Genomic DNA, 15614 nt, shown 5'->3' on the forward strand with positions numbered 1-15614 from the left:
GGAGTTTGATTTATTTGTGGAGTTTTTTTTATCTTTAGGCTATAGTATTCATGTTTGGCATTCAGAATTGCTTTCTTGTAGTCGGCGAGTTGTGTGCGGAATCTTTGAAGAGTTGATTGGCATTTGGATTTGCGCCATTCTTTTTTCCAACTTTATGAGATTGGATTTCAGAGTTCTGAAGTGTGAATTGAACCATGGGTTGTTTTTTGTTCTGTTTTGTTTTATCAGTTTCGTTTCTCGGGATTTATGTTGTTTGCCGTTCGATTTGTAAGTTGGAACCAGGACTGAGTGGCGTTATGTATGTTGGATAGATCAAGATTTATAAGTTGTTTCCCCAGTTCTTGTTTGAGTGAGTCGAGTTGGAAGGGGGGTCTATATTTGAATGATATTGGTTTATTAGTTCTTGTCATTTTGTTGGTATTGATTTGTGCACAGCATTTGATTAGATAATGATCCGACCAGGGGACAGATTTAATAGATAATGTAGTGTCGAAGAGGTATTGGTTGGTGAATATCAGATCCAGCATATGACCTGCTTTGTGAGTGGGGTTGTTTACAAGTTGGATCAGGTTTAGGATGGAAAGCATGTCGAGTAATGTTTGGCAGTTTTGAGATCTAGGTAGGGCATCAGTATGAAGGTTGAAGTCACCAAGTATTATGGATGGTTTTTTTGTGTTCATGTTAGTTATTAAAAATTCTAGTAGAGGGGAGATCTCATTGTCGAGAAGTTAGGGTGGGCAATATACAAGACATATTTGTAGGAATTCAGAGTCGAATAAAGCAATTTCGAATTTCTTAGGAAGGTTGTGAGGGATCAGCTTCATAGAGAAATGTTTTTTTATTAGGAGGAGTAGTCCTCCTCCTCTGCGGGATTTTCGTGGGATGGAGAATATGTTGTAATCATTTTGGTTAGCTGATTTGTAAGTACAGGATCGGTGTCTTTGAGCCAAGTTTCTGTTATAGCGAAGAAGTCGGGATTCTTTGCTTGGATCAGGTCTGAAGTAATCATGAGTTTCTTAGTCAGAGATTGGGCATTTATCAAGAAAAAGGTGAGGTAGAGAAGGTTTCTGGCATGTTTGAGAAGTGGGATTTTAATCAGATGGCTGTTTCTTGTCTGGTTGTTCACAGCGGGGTGAGCCATGATGGTGTTGACAGATAACTTCTTAAGGAGTTTTAGAGTTCACCTTGTCTGGAAGATAGTTTGTGATGTTAGTTAAAGGAGAAGAGAACTGTTGGGATGGTCATGCAAGTAGGTCTTGTAGAGTTGAATCATGTAAGGGTAGGTAACTCTGGTTTGGAGTAAGAATTGGAAGATTGAAGTATGAGATTGGGATGAGGTATGAAGGTGTGTTGTAGTTGAATGATGTTCAAATAGAATGAATGGTTTGTATTTAGAGAGCGGCAGGATGTTAACAAGATGCTAGTGTAGAAGTTTCTATACGGAAGTGGTCAGTAAATGTGATGTAAACGATCAGCGCAGTTGCAAGTTGAGAGCTGGATGAGGTTAAGATTTTAGAAGCTGAGGATGTACTCCAGAAGAATTGCTGATGAGAAGAAAGATTTTGATAGGAGGTGTTTGGGCTTGTTATTGTTATGTGGTCCTATGTTGTAATGCAGGATTAGGAATTATGTCCTATTAGTTGTTTGTTGTAGGCAGGGATCACTTCAAGAGTTCCTGAGGTTGGAGTGGCTTAGCTGGCGGAGTGGGGTGAGTTTAGAATTCTATTTTCTTCTTTATCTCAGTGGCTGCATGAAGGGGCGCACAAAGGGGCCTGCCCCTTTGTCGCGCTCCTTCAGCGCACGACGCCAGCATGCGGCGCCTGAGGATCAGGTAATTTTTAAATTTCCCTCTCTGCTCTGTGATTGGCTGGTCGCGCTGCCGGGGGGGGGGGGGGTCGGAGGGCTGCGCGGATGGATGGCGTGGTGATCTGGCTGCTTGTTCGGCATCTGGGCTCGCCGGGGGCAAGGGGATCTGAAAGGCCTTACCCAGACGGGTCTGGGCGCCGATCGCGCAGGCCTCCCCTCTTCGATTTTGCAGCAGCGGCGGCAGCAGCTTGGAGCTGGAAGGCACGGCGCCTGAGGATCAGGTCATTTTTAAATGCCCCTCTCTGCTCTGTGATTGGCTGGTCGCACTGCCGGGGGGGGGGGTCGGAGGGCCGGGCGGATGGACGGTGCGGTGATCTGGCTGTGTGTTCGGCGTCTGGGCTCGCCGGGGGCAAGGGGATCTGAAAGGCCTTACCCCGATGGGTCTGGGCGCCGATCACGCAGGCCTCCCCTAATTAAGCCTGATACATCACTTTGAATGCATATACAGCATTGCTCTCTGCTTCAATGGCAGGGGGAAATGTGGAAAACAGGGTTTATATTCAGACAACATCCAACAAGGCATTGATCTGTTCAGTCTGGGTAAACAAGAATCGGGGTATCTTGCTTGATGTGGCGGTTACTTCCCTTAACCATTAAGCCTTATGCTCACCTTTGATGCAACTCCAACAACATAGAAACATAGAAGTGACGGCAGAAGAAGAGCAAAAAGCCCATCCAGTCTGCCCAGCAAGCTTTCACACCTATTTGTTTTCATACTTATCTGTTACTCTTGGCCCTTATAAGTAATTTTTTGGTTCCAATTCCCTTCTACCCTCACCATCGATGCAGACAGCAGTGCTGGAGCTGCATCTAAGTGAAGTATCTAGCTAATTGGTTTGGGGTAGTAACCGCCATATTAAGCAAGCTACTCCCACGCTTGTTTACCCTGCCTGTGCAATTCAGTCCTTGTTTGTTGTCTGAATATAAATCCTTTTTACTTCATTCCCCCCTGCCGCTGAAGCAGTGAGCTGCGCTGGATATGTATTCCAAGTGAAGTATCATGCTTAATTGATTTGGGGTAGTAACCACTGTAACAAGCAAGCTACACCCACGCTTATTTGTTTACCCAGACTATGTAATTCATTCCTTGTTGGTTGTTGTCTGAATATAAATCATCTTTTCTTCATTCTCCCTGCCTATGAAGCAGAGAGCTATGCTGGATATGCATTGGAAGTGAAGTATCAGGCTTATTTGATTTGGGGTAGTAACCGCCATCACACGCAAGCTACTCCCCTGCTTTTTTGTGGATGCAAATCCTTTTTTCCACATTTCCTCTTGCCATTGAAGTATAGAGCAATGTTGGAGTCGCATTAACTGTGTGTATGTTTATTGAATAAGGATATTAATCTCCAGGTAGTAGTCGTCATTCCCGCAAGCAAGCCACCCCTGTGCATCTTCTCTTCATTCACATCCTCTAGACTTTATGGATCCACAGTGTTTATACTACGCTCTGCCATCCCCTGCATCAATGGCAGGGGATGGCAGGAAATTTGAATCAAACAGTTATCAACAAGGGCCCTGAACTTGGTGGTTGGTGAAACAGATAAGTATGGGAAAATAAATGTGGGAGCTTGCTGGGAAGACTGGATGGGCCGATTGGTCTTTATCTGCCGTCATTTCTAGGTTTCTATATATGTTTCCTATTTTCTTCAGATGGATTCTTCTTTCAATTTTTGGCTAAAATAGCCTCTTTCACCTTGCCTTTTAACCATGCTGGCAATTGTTTGGCCTTCCATCCACCTTTCTTAATGCATGGAATACATCTGGACTGCACTTCAAAGATGGCATTTTTAAACAATGTCAATGCCTGTTGTACACTCTTAACTTTTGTAGCTGCACCTATCAGTTTTTTTCTAACTATTTTTCTCACTGTATCAAAGTCTCCCTTTTACAAGTTTAATGCTAGAGGTATAGATTTACTTATTGTCCCATTATTATCAATCCAAATTTGATCATCTTTTGATCACTATTCCCAAGTGAACCCACCTTCTTTACCTCTCTCACCAAATTCTGCCTAAGAACATAAGAAAATGCCATACTGTGTCAGACCAAGGGTCCATCAAGCCCAGCATCATGTTTCCAACAGTGGCCAATCCAGGCCATAAGAACCTGGCAAGTACCCAAAAACTAAGTATATTCCATGTAACCATTGCTAATGGCAGTGGCTATTCTCTAAGTGAACTTAATAGCAGGTAATGGACTTCTCCTCCAAGAACTTATCCAATCCTTTTTTAAACACAGCTATACTAACTGCACTAACCACATCCTCTTGCAACAAATTCCAGAGTTTAATTGTGCGTTGAGTAAAAAAGAACTTTCTCCGATTAGTTTTAAATGTGCCACATGCTAACTTCATGGAGTGCCCCCTAGTCTTTCTACTATCCGAAAGAGTAAATAACCGATTCACATCTACCCGTTCTAGACCTCTCATGATTTTAAACACCTCTATCATATCCCCCCTCAGTCGTCTCTTCTCCAAGCTGAAAAGAACCTCTTTAGTCTTTCCTCATAGGGGAGTTGTTCCATTCCCCTTATCATTTTGGTAACCCTTCTCTGTACCTACTCCATCGCAATTATATCTTTTTTGAGATGTGGCGAACAGAATTGTACACAATATTCAAGGTGCGGTCTCACCATTGAGCAATACAGAGGCATTATGACATTTTCCGTTTTATTCACCATTCCCTTTCTAATAATTCCCAACATTCTGTTTGCTTTTTTGACTGCCGCAGAACACTGTACCGACAATTTCAATGTGTTATCCACTATGACACCTAGATCTCTTTCTTGGGTTGTAGCACCTAATATGGAACCCAACATTGTGTAATTATAGCATGGGTTATTTTTCCCTATATGCATCACCTTGCACTTATCCACATTAAATTTCATCTGCCATTTGGATGCCCAATTTTCCAGTCTCACAAGGTCTTCCTGCAATTTATCACAATCTGCTTTTGATTTAACTACTCTGAACAATTTTGTGTCATCTGCAAATTTGATTATCTCACTCGTCGTATTTCTTTCCAGATCATTTATAAATATATTGAAAAGTAAGGGTCCCAATACAGATCCCTGAGGCACTCCACTGTCCACTCCCTTCCACTGAGAAAATTGCCCATTTAATCCTACTCTCTGTTTCCTGTCTTTTAGCCAGTTTGCAATCCACGAAAGGACATCACCACCTCTCCCATAACTTTTTACTTTTACTAGAAGACTCTCATGAGGAACTTTGTGAAACGCCTTCTGAAAATCCAAGTATACTATATCTACCGGTTCACCTTTATCCACATGTTTATTAACTCCTTCAAAAAAGTGAAGCAGATTTGTGAGGCAAGACTTGCCCTGGGTAAAGCCATGCTGACTGTGTTCCATTAAACCATGTCTTTCTATATGTTCTGTGATTTTGATGTTTAGAACACTTTCCACTATTTTTCCTGGCACTGAAGTCAGGCTAACCGGTCTGTAGTTTCCCAGATCGCCCCTGGAGCCCTTTTTAAATATTGGGGTTACATTTGCTATCCTCCAGTCTTCAGGTACAATGGATGATTTTAATGATAAGTTACAAATTTTTACTAATAGGTCTGAAATTTCATTTTTTAGTTCCTTCAGAACTCTGGGGTGTATACCATCTGGTCCAGGTGATTTACTACTCTTCAGTTTGTCAATCAGGCCTACCACATCTTCTAGGTTCACCATGATTTGATTCAGTCCATCTGAATCATTACCCATGAAAACCTTCTCCATTACGGGTACCTCCCCAACATCCTCTTCAGTAAACACTGAAGCAAAGAAATCATTTAATCTTTCCGCGATGGCCTTATCTTCTCTGAGTGCCCCTTTAACCCCTCGATCATCTAACAGTCCAACTGACTCCCTCACAGGCTTTCTGTTTCTGATATATTTAAAAACGTTTTTACTGTGAGTTTTTGCCTCTACAGCCAACTTCTTTTCAAATTCTCTCTTAGCCTGTCTTATCAATGTCTTACATTTAACTTGCGAACGTTTATGCTTTATCCTATTTTCTTCTGTTGGATCCTTCTTCCAATTTTTGAATGAAGATCTTTTGGCTAAAATAGCTTCTTTCACCTCCCCTTTTAACCATGCCGGTAATTGTTTTGCCTTCTTTCCACCTTTCTTAATGTGTGGAATACATCTGGACTGTGCTTCTAGAATGGTATTTTTTAACAATGATCACACCTCTTGGACATTTTTTACTTTTGTAGCTGCTCCTTTCAGTTTTTTTCTAACAATTTTTCTCATTTTATCAAAGTTTCCCTTTTGAAAGTTTAGCACGAGAGCCTTGGTTTGCACACTGTTCCTTTTCCAGTCATTAAATCAAATTTGATCATATTATGATCACTATTGCCAAGCGGCCCCACCACCATTACCTCTCTCACCAAGTCCTGTGCTCCACTGAGAATTAGATCTAAAATTGCTCCCTCTCTTGTCGATTCCTGAACCAATTGCTCCATAAAGCTATCATTTATTCCATCCAGGAATGTTATCTCTCTAGCGTGACCCGATGATACATTTACCCAGTCTATATTGGGGAAATTGAAGTCTCCCATTATTACTGCACTACCAATTTGGTTAGCTTCCCTAATTTCTCTTAGCATTTCACTGTCCATCTCACCATCTTGACCAGGTGGACGGTAGTATACCCCTATCACTATAGTCTTCCCTGACACACAAGGGATTTCTACCCATAAAGATTCAATTTTGTATTTAGTCTCATGCAGGATGTTTATCCTGTTGGAATCTATGCCATCCCGGACATAAAGTGCCACACCTCCTCTCGAGTGCTCCTCTCTGTCATTGCGATATAATTTGTACCCTGGTATAGCACTGTCCCATTGGTTATCCTCTTTCCACCATGTCTCTGAGATGCCAATTAAGTCTATGTCATCATTTACTGCTATATATTCTAATTCTCCCCACCCACTTCCACTTAAAATTAGATAAAAAATAGCTCCCTCTTTCAACAGCTCCTGAACCAATTGCTACATAATGGGGGATGGAATGAGGGTTAAAGGATGAGCTTGTAAAAAGGCTATGGTGCAGACAAAGCAGCATTCAAAATTAGAGAGCAACCATGGGGCCTATCTGTGAGCTGGTAGCACTCAGACTCTAAAGCAGCCATACCCCTTCCTGACGGTTGGATTTCCTGTTACCGAGGAAGCCCTTGCAAGGGCTGGGGTTCACTTAAGTGCCTGAGCGCTGTTGGTCACAGATAGGCCCAGTGGTTGCTTTCTAATTTTTTTCACTGCTTTGGCCACACCACAACCTTTTTACATGTACATCCTTTGACCCCCAGCCCTTCCCTTTGGTCTTGGGTTCTTCTTGGACCAATCAAATTATTGGGGTTATTCATCAAAGTGCATTATGGCGTTAATGCCATAATGCGTGCATTAATAGCATTTCACATGCAATATTTACAGTATCGCATGAATGCAAATTTTTCATAGGGGTGGGATTGGGCAGGATTAATGAAAATGAGGGGCAATATCACACTTTTTGAATGCCAGAAATAACTACACCTTTTTCCCCTGATGTTAAGCTGTGTGATATGCTCAAAACAGCCATAACTCAAAATCATGGAGAAAGTCATCAACAAGCAACTCACCGACTTTCTAGACGAAAATCAATTACTATTCCCATCACAATATGGTTTCCGTAAGAACCATAGTACAGAAACCCTTCTAGTGTCTCTCTCTGATTCAATACTTAAAACCCTTGATAGTGGTCATTCTTACTTACTGGCTCTTCTTGATATTTCTTCTGCATTTGACACTGTCAACCACAATACCCTTCTTTCCCGCCTCTCACAAATTGGCATCGCTGGCACTGCCCTATGCTGGCTCCAATCATTTCTGAAGGACAGAACATACAGTGTGTCTAATTTTGGGACTCATAGCTTAGGGCACAAGAACACTGCAATTCAGCAAGAGGTTTTAAAATTTAGTTTATTTTGGCTTTTTTCAAAAGACATGCAAAGACAAGTGTTCTTGTGAGATGCAATCTGCCCTCTATCTGTAATAAGTAGCATCTCAATGAATTTCTGCCCTGCTCTGACTTATATAATTAAAATCCAACATTCTCGAAGCTTCCAGAAAAGTGTAACCGCCCACAAACACATGATACTGTTTGTCATGACAATCTATCCTGTATAGGAAATGCTTGTGAGGACCTCCCTCAACTAAGAATTCTTCTAACCCTGTTACTCCTCCCAATGTAAACAAGTTCCTGTATCATACTGGCTTTGATGCAAGTATTCTCTTCTTGTCTTCTGTTGTTCTTCTTTGTTTATTGTAAACACCTCCCAGTCTGGGTCTTGAATAGAGCTTGGCACCAGGATTCATTCAAATTGGTTTCAGGTCATTGAAACCAATATCTGCAAGATAAAGGCTTGCATCCTGTTTTCCTGCAGAACGAGTATCCCTGCATTGTGAAGTAAATGTGGCCATTAAAATAGGCCTCTCTCCTTTTGTTGCCAGCAAATCTGTCTCAGAGATTCTCTGCAAGTCATTGATGCCTTCCTGGCCTGTAATTATAAGCTTTGCAGGATTTACCAGTTTCCCAACTCTTCTGCATCCTTTGAATCTGTGATAGTCAGAAAGTCTCTCAAAGTTCATTCACCTCTGACAGGCTAGTACAGCAGAGGAGTCTGGGTATTCTTGGTTATCTTACTCAGACATATTCTTCAAGTGTCAAAATGGACTGCCATGTTTCAAAACCTAGAAAACTAACACAAGGTGTTCCACAAGGATCATCGCTCTCCTCCACACTCTTCAACATATACCTATCTCCTCTCTGTCAACTCCCGATGAAACTGGATCTTCCACATTTTATTTATGCAGATGATGTACAGATCCTTATCCCCATCAACGATTCCCTACCTAACGCTCTAAAAATTTGGGATGCGGCTCTTATAGAAATAAAAAAACTACTTACTGAGAACTTCCTAGCAATCAACACTACGAAGACAGAGCTCCTCATCATCTCACCTCATAATAACATTACTGCTAACCCTACTCTACCTTCACCATTGGACTCCCTCAATTTACAGCAAGTCCGCAGCCTTGGCGTCATCATAGATAATCACTTCTCCTTAAAGAATTTCATCTCAGCCACAATCAAAAACGGTTTTTTCAAGCTACATACTCTAAAAAGAATTAAACCGCTTCTACATCCACATGACTTCCGGACAGTATTACAAGCTACAATATTGTCAAAACTGGACTACTGTAATGCCATACTACTAGGTCTCCCCAAAAACACAATACAACCACTACAGATGCTATAAAATGTGCAGCACGCTTACTCACTAACTCTCACCGCCATGAACACATTACACCTGTTCTCATGTTCCTTCACTGCCTTCCTGTATTTTATTTTCCGCACATCAAACAGACCAATAAGAAAAATGCACCAAGCCAAACTCACCTCTTCTACAATGAAACACATCAAGCACATCTCTACAAGAGATCGCACTTTCACGATTGCCGGGACCAACATCTGGAACAAATTGCCATCCGACCTGCGTCTCGAACCCTGCCATAAGAAGTTTAAGCAAAACCTCAAAACATGGCTGTTCGAACAAGCTTACTCTCAATGATCCTCTCCTCTACTGAATTACCGATTAATATTCCTGTTCTCACTGAATCATTACTACACACCGATTTTAACCTTCTCACTGCGAATTTTGACTTTTTTGGTCTCTGAACTTCCAGTTATTATTAGACTGGCCATTTACTAAGGTTCATGATTACCATTGTTTATTGTATTTGCTTTGATCTTGTTGGTATTTTTTTATATATATCATGTCTATGTTATTTCAATTTCTCTGTAAAGCCTGTTGCTGAATTATTGTTTATTGTAAACCGAGGTGATGTTTTTAACGTGCCATGGTATATTAAAAAATCACTAAATAAATAAATAAATAAATAAATAACACAATTTGCAATAAAGATTGTATTTTGGCCATTTCTGGTTTTGGGGAGAGAGAAAGAGAGCTCATCTACCTTTGGGAGGCTGTTACAGTATTCAACTATATATATCACTTAGGAGGGCCAACTAATAACTCGAGGTGAGGTTTTGGTGGTGGTTTAGGGTTTTGGGGCCAGTTTAAAATGCAGAACGAGATGTACAAACAACATAGTACACCTCAATGAAGATTTGACATCATTTTTTTTTTTTTTTTTTTAATAAATAAAATTTGGAGTGAGGAAAGTCTCACAAAGATAAGATTTCTACAATGTTCTCTCACCCTAGCTTGATATTCCAAATGATGTAAAATCTTCACTGATGTATACTGTGCTGTTCGTACATCTCACTGTGCATGTCAAACTGGCCCCAAAATCCTAGACTACCACCAAAACATCCCCTCAAGTTACTAGCTGGCCCCCCTAAAGTGATATAAATAGTTGACTACTATGAAGGCCTTATAAAGAGGTGATAAAATATCTATATGAAGTGCTAAAAGGGTATGGTAACTACAGAAAGAATTATCATATCCATGCCCCTTTTCCTTATCGCGGGCATTATTCATGTGAAATTTAAAGCATATTGATGAATCTAGGCCTAAGACAGGTATGGGAGGAGGAAACGGGATGGGGCTCTGAAATATGCTGGGCAGGGTCGTTAAGGAGAGAGGAGAGAGCATAAGGTGAGATGCTAGACTGGGGCAGGGAGTAGAATGAGGTGAAATGCTAGGCTTGGGTGGGGGTGACAATTAGGTGAGAAGCTAGGCTGTGGTGAGGGGAAAATGAGGTTAATATACCTGGATATCTTAATGTGAGCTGGATAGGTGAATTGGCTAACTTTAGATCAGCCCTATGGTATGGCTAGAGTTAGCCAGTTAGGTTAATCAGATAACTCTGCTCCTCCCGGGAACACCTACTACCCGCCCTTGAATGCCCCAAACTTAACCAGCTATATTCTAACCAGATGAATGAGCACAGATTATACATGAAAGTTGGTTTTATAAAAATAAAGATTACAGAAAAATGAAGTATACACCAGGACTTTTCATATTTTTCATGTTTTCACAACTCTTTCTCTAAGATAGATAATTTCTTTAAGAGTAACAGGTTTAATCCACAGCTTGCAAACTGTGAATTCAAAATTATAGGTGTTTCAGATCATGCCTTACTAGCCATCTCTTTGATACTCTATTCTTTATCTTCTCCCAGATGACACATGAATTCCACCTTGTTTGCAGATGAGCAGTTTATACCCTTGAGTTCTTGGAATTGAATTACACAGCTGGTATGCTTACCAATGTATACTGGGATTCCTTAATTATCTCTGTTGGAGCAGTTTCCAAAAAAGAAAGATTAACATATCCAGGCAGAGAAAAAAATGTCTGAGATCTGTATAACATCATTTTGGGTGAGGTGAAAAGCTTGACTGTTATTTGCTTTTAGCTAAAGAACATAATTCAGGTTTACTCCACAGTAATATTCAAAACCAGTTTCTCAATATTAATTTGACATTCTAGAACTATTTTCAACAATTATGTCAGACTGAAATGACATCACTTTGCTGAAAGGATAAAGATTTCATGATTAGACATGACAAAAAAATGGCTAAGTGCTGAGATATCTTCAACAAGAGATGTTCAAAACTGTTATTAGCATGAAATGAATTTCATAACTTTTTTTTGCATAATTTTCCTACAAATCTGACTGAATTTTACGATGCTGGTAGTTAAAAATGGCCAGTTATCTATTGTGCCCTTTGGAAAAATGTTGATAAGCTCTACTGAAATGAATGGAGTTATAGCAGATTGCAATGAAAAATTCATGAAACTTGGGATTCCTTGCAATATAAACTACCAGCACTGTACTGTCAAACATAACAAAGGTGTCATCTCCAGGCTGATTAAGAGCCTGAATTACTAAGCCACAGGCTATTTATCTTTTAGGTGAGGATGCCATTAAAATGCTGCTTGTTTTGGAAAGAACAGGGTCAGAAGGGTTTGGATATAGGGCATGATAGCTTAGAGGAGTTCTATTGTAAGAGCTGCAAGGAAGGCAAAGGTAGGCAGAAGACAGCCTGTAGTGGTTTGAAACTGAGGCTACATCCCAAATCAAGAAAAAAGATCTGACCTGCAACCTGCAAGAAGCTTTTCCAACTGTGGTGCTCACTGTAAGAGAGGCAATTTCAATTTAAATTGTGGATTTGTGTTCAAGGAATCTTAGCATAGATGACTGTAGGGCTAACAGAGTGGCTACTGGCAAACATTCTTAGGGTGACTACATCATATTCAGTACAGCACAAGCTGGAAGTAGACATTTTGAGGGTAATTTTATAACAACCTGCATATTTTATGCATTCCAAAAATGTACAGGAAACATCAAGATTAAAAGCGAACTTATGTATATAAATTTGCTTTGATAGTTATCTGAAATAATGCACATAAACTAACCCACACAAAACTACATTTGCCCTATGCAGGGTGTAAATTATGCATGCTAATCTATGTGAATACTATTTAAAATCAAAAGTATGTGCCTAAATCCTAACCCAACCCCAGCTTTACCCCACAAAATGCCTACCTTATGTGTCCATAATATGTGTAAAATTGTATTATGCACATACTTTTCCATACAAAGACCCCGAGGAATTTTATAATAATATTTATACAAGCAAAGTAAATCAATTAAATTTCCTGTCATCTTTCATTCAATCTTTTTTCCAGATATTTTATTATTACTGCAATAAAAATTGAATGAAAAACAGATGTATTCATACATTACAGTCTGGGAAACATAGTCCAATCATGTTTAAAAGCACTTATATAACCGTCACAAACCTTCAAAAAACACTCAAAATTCAAAAATTGATTCAACACTGGAATTCTCAATCTCTCAGTTGCATCCGTCAGTCACAGACAGCTGCGACCGCTCTGCCTTACCTCTTTTCTACCCTTTTCCTCCTGCTTGGGCAAGATGGCTGCCTCTGGTGCCGAGTGCCAAAACCATCGGTGTCTCCAACAGCATGGGCATCCCAGTCCGCCATGATCCGTCCTGTGGCCTCATAGGGTGCACGCACGTTCCCTATGCTCAAATAAATGTCATGGCAGGAACTTCGGGGGCGTCCACACCGCATGACGTCGATACCTCCAGGTATTTAAAGCCTCCACTATGCTACCATCATTGAGTTAGCAAGGACTTCAGTTTAGCTACTCTGACCGCTCTAAGCTGCTCGCTTAGATGCCTCGCTATCCTCTGGGGAATCTCGCTCCTAACGAAGCTCTTGGCATCCACTCCTCGGGGGCCTCTCGCTTCCATCAACCCTTCGGAGTTTCTACTAACTAGACAACCGCTCCTCAGGAGTCTCTATTTCTTTCAGGATCTCCTGTGCTATCAGGTACTCGCTCCTTGAGGGCCTATCAGTCCAGTTTATCCTGCACTACAGACCTTCTGTCCCACCATCTCCTTTGCCAGGAAGTCACCCGCACTATGTTCCTGTGAGTAGCCCAATGATCCGGTTCTCCAACTCCACCGACCAGGCTTGGCATTTTCCGCACTGTGGGTTCCTATCTATCTTGAACATCTGGGTGAGACTTTGACATCTGAGACTGTCTGAACATATTGGCACCTTGCTGGACTTCAGTGCCTTTCCTTCCTGCCTCATACCATCTATCTACAGCAGTACAATAAAGCTTTCCACTTACAACTATCTGCTCTCAGAGTTTAGCCTGTCTCTGTGGTTCCCCACGGGGCCCCTCCCTATGGGAGGAGTCATCTCCACTGCGACTAAGGGTCCACATGATGCCACAAAATCAACAGATTGCTAACTCCATGGACTTGGCTCAGCTTGTGGCCTTGCAGGCCATTCCTGGCCTAGCCCAAAAGTATGTGCCTAAATCCCAACCCAACCCCAGCTTTACCCCACAAAATGCCTACCTTATGTGTCCATAATATGTGTAAAATTGTATTATGCACATACTTTTCCATACAAAGACCCCGAGGAATTTTATAATAATATTTATACAAGCAAAGAAAATCAATTAAATTTCCTGTCATCTTTCATTCAATCTTTTTTCCAGATATTTTATTATTACTGCAATAAAAATTGAATGTTCCATGATCCGCACTGGATCATGGAACAAAAAAAGTCTTTGGAGAGCCTAGCTATTGCCTTCAATCAGTTACATGCTGAACTGAACTCTTCAGCAACTCCTGGAAAAGAATTGCTGTCTCCAGTGGTGACCCTCAAGACCACTCTACCCTTATCCGCACCTACCCGCTTTACGGGTGAAGCCAAGATGTGTAGGGGGTTTGTTAATCAATGCAGCATGCATTTTTCATTACATCCTACCCTCTTTCCCACTGAAGCTTCCAAGACCACCTACATCCTATCGTTTCTAAAGGGACGAGACTTGGCTTGGGCTTCACCTTTATGGGAACGTGAAGATCCTATCCTGAATGACCTACCAGGATTTCTAAAACTTTTTAAGACTGTCTTTGATGATTCGGGTCACCATACTGTTGCTGGATCTGCTTTGCTTAATCTCCAGCAAGGTAATAAGCCACTCACAGACTTTGCAATTGAGTTCAAGACTTTAGCATCCAAACTACATTGGGACACTGGATGTCTATGTGCCATATTCATGAAGGGCCTCAACTCTCGCTTAAAGGATGAATTAGTGGCTCGTGATTTGCCTGATACCCTTGAGACCTTGATGGAACTGGCTGGGAGAATTGACAGCCGTATCCGAGACCGAACTCAGGAGACTAAGAGTCCACGAAAGTCCACAGTGGGGGCTAACCATCCTAAACCTGTGCCTATTGCTTCCAGCTTATTGTCTGCTTCCTTAGAAGAGGAAGAGCCTATGCAACTAGGCCAAAGCCATTTAACTTCCAAGGAGAGACGTTTTCGCAAATGCATGGGGTTATGTGTGTATTGTGGCCAATTGGGTCACACCGTCCAAACCTGTCCCATCTGTCCGGGAAACTGATGGACCTAGGATCTGCAGGAGGACTTCTCCTGGACCTCACCTCTTCTACTCCTCCATCATCCTTACCAGTATCTCTGCTCTGCGGAGGTCTTGAATTTCAGTCTCTCGCTCTCATTGACTCCGGTGCCGGAGGTAATTTCAATTTGAAGCGTTTAGTTGAACATCTATGGATTTCTATCACACCAATAGCTAATCCTTTGCTATTGTCCTCTATCCATGGAGAACCACTTCCTGGAGAAGTTTCATTGACTACACAGGCTATTGGCTTGTGCACCGGAGGGTTACAATCAGAATCCATCTCATTTATCATATTGGAATAAACCATGCATCCGGTGGTACTTGGGCTGCTTTTGCTTCAAGATCATATGCCTCAATTTAATTGGGCCACGTTGGATCTGTCCCGGTCGGGGCCTGACTGTCACGGCCGGTGCCTCGTGGAGGTTTCACCGCTCATTTGCATGTTCACTACACCATTGTTACCTGGCTTACCTCCACAATAAGCCTCCTTCCAGGATGTTTTCTCAAAACAATCAGGAGATGTACTTCCACCGCACAGAGTATTTGACTGCGCTATAAATCTGAGCCTAATTCAGAACCTCCCAAAGGGAGAGTTTACCCTCTTTCAGTAGCTGAGACTAAAGCTATGTCCACCTACATACAAGAGAAGCTGCAGAAGGGATTCATCAGACCCTCCAAATCTCATGCTGGTGCAGGCTTCTTTTTCCTAGGGAAGAAAGATGGCACCTTACGCCCCTGCATCGATTACAGGGGTTTGAATGAG

General features: G+C 41.5%; 1 protein-coding gene across 1 annotated transcript in view; it reads right to left on the reverse strand.

Annotated features, from left to right (window-relative positions):
- The window catches only part of LRP1B (LDL receptor related protein 1B), a 3516099-nt gene that overhangs the window by 1031114 nt on the left and 2469371 nt on the right, over positions 1–15614 (reverse strand).

Source organism: Rhinatrema bivittatum, chromosome 6, assembly GCF_901001135.1.
Source record: "Rhinatrema bivittatum chromosome 6, aRhiBiv1.1, whole genome shotgun sequence".
NCBI classification, from domain to species: Eukaryota; Metazoa; Chordata; class Amphibia; order Gymnophiona; family Rhinatrematidae; genus Rhinatrema; species Rhinatrema bivittatum.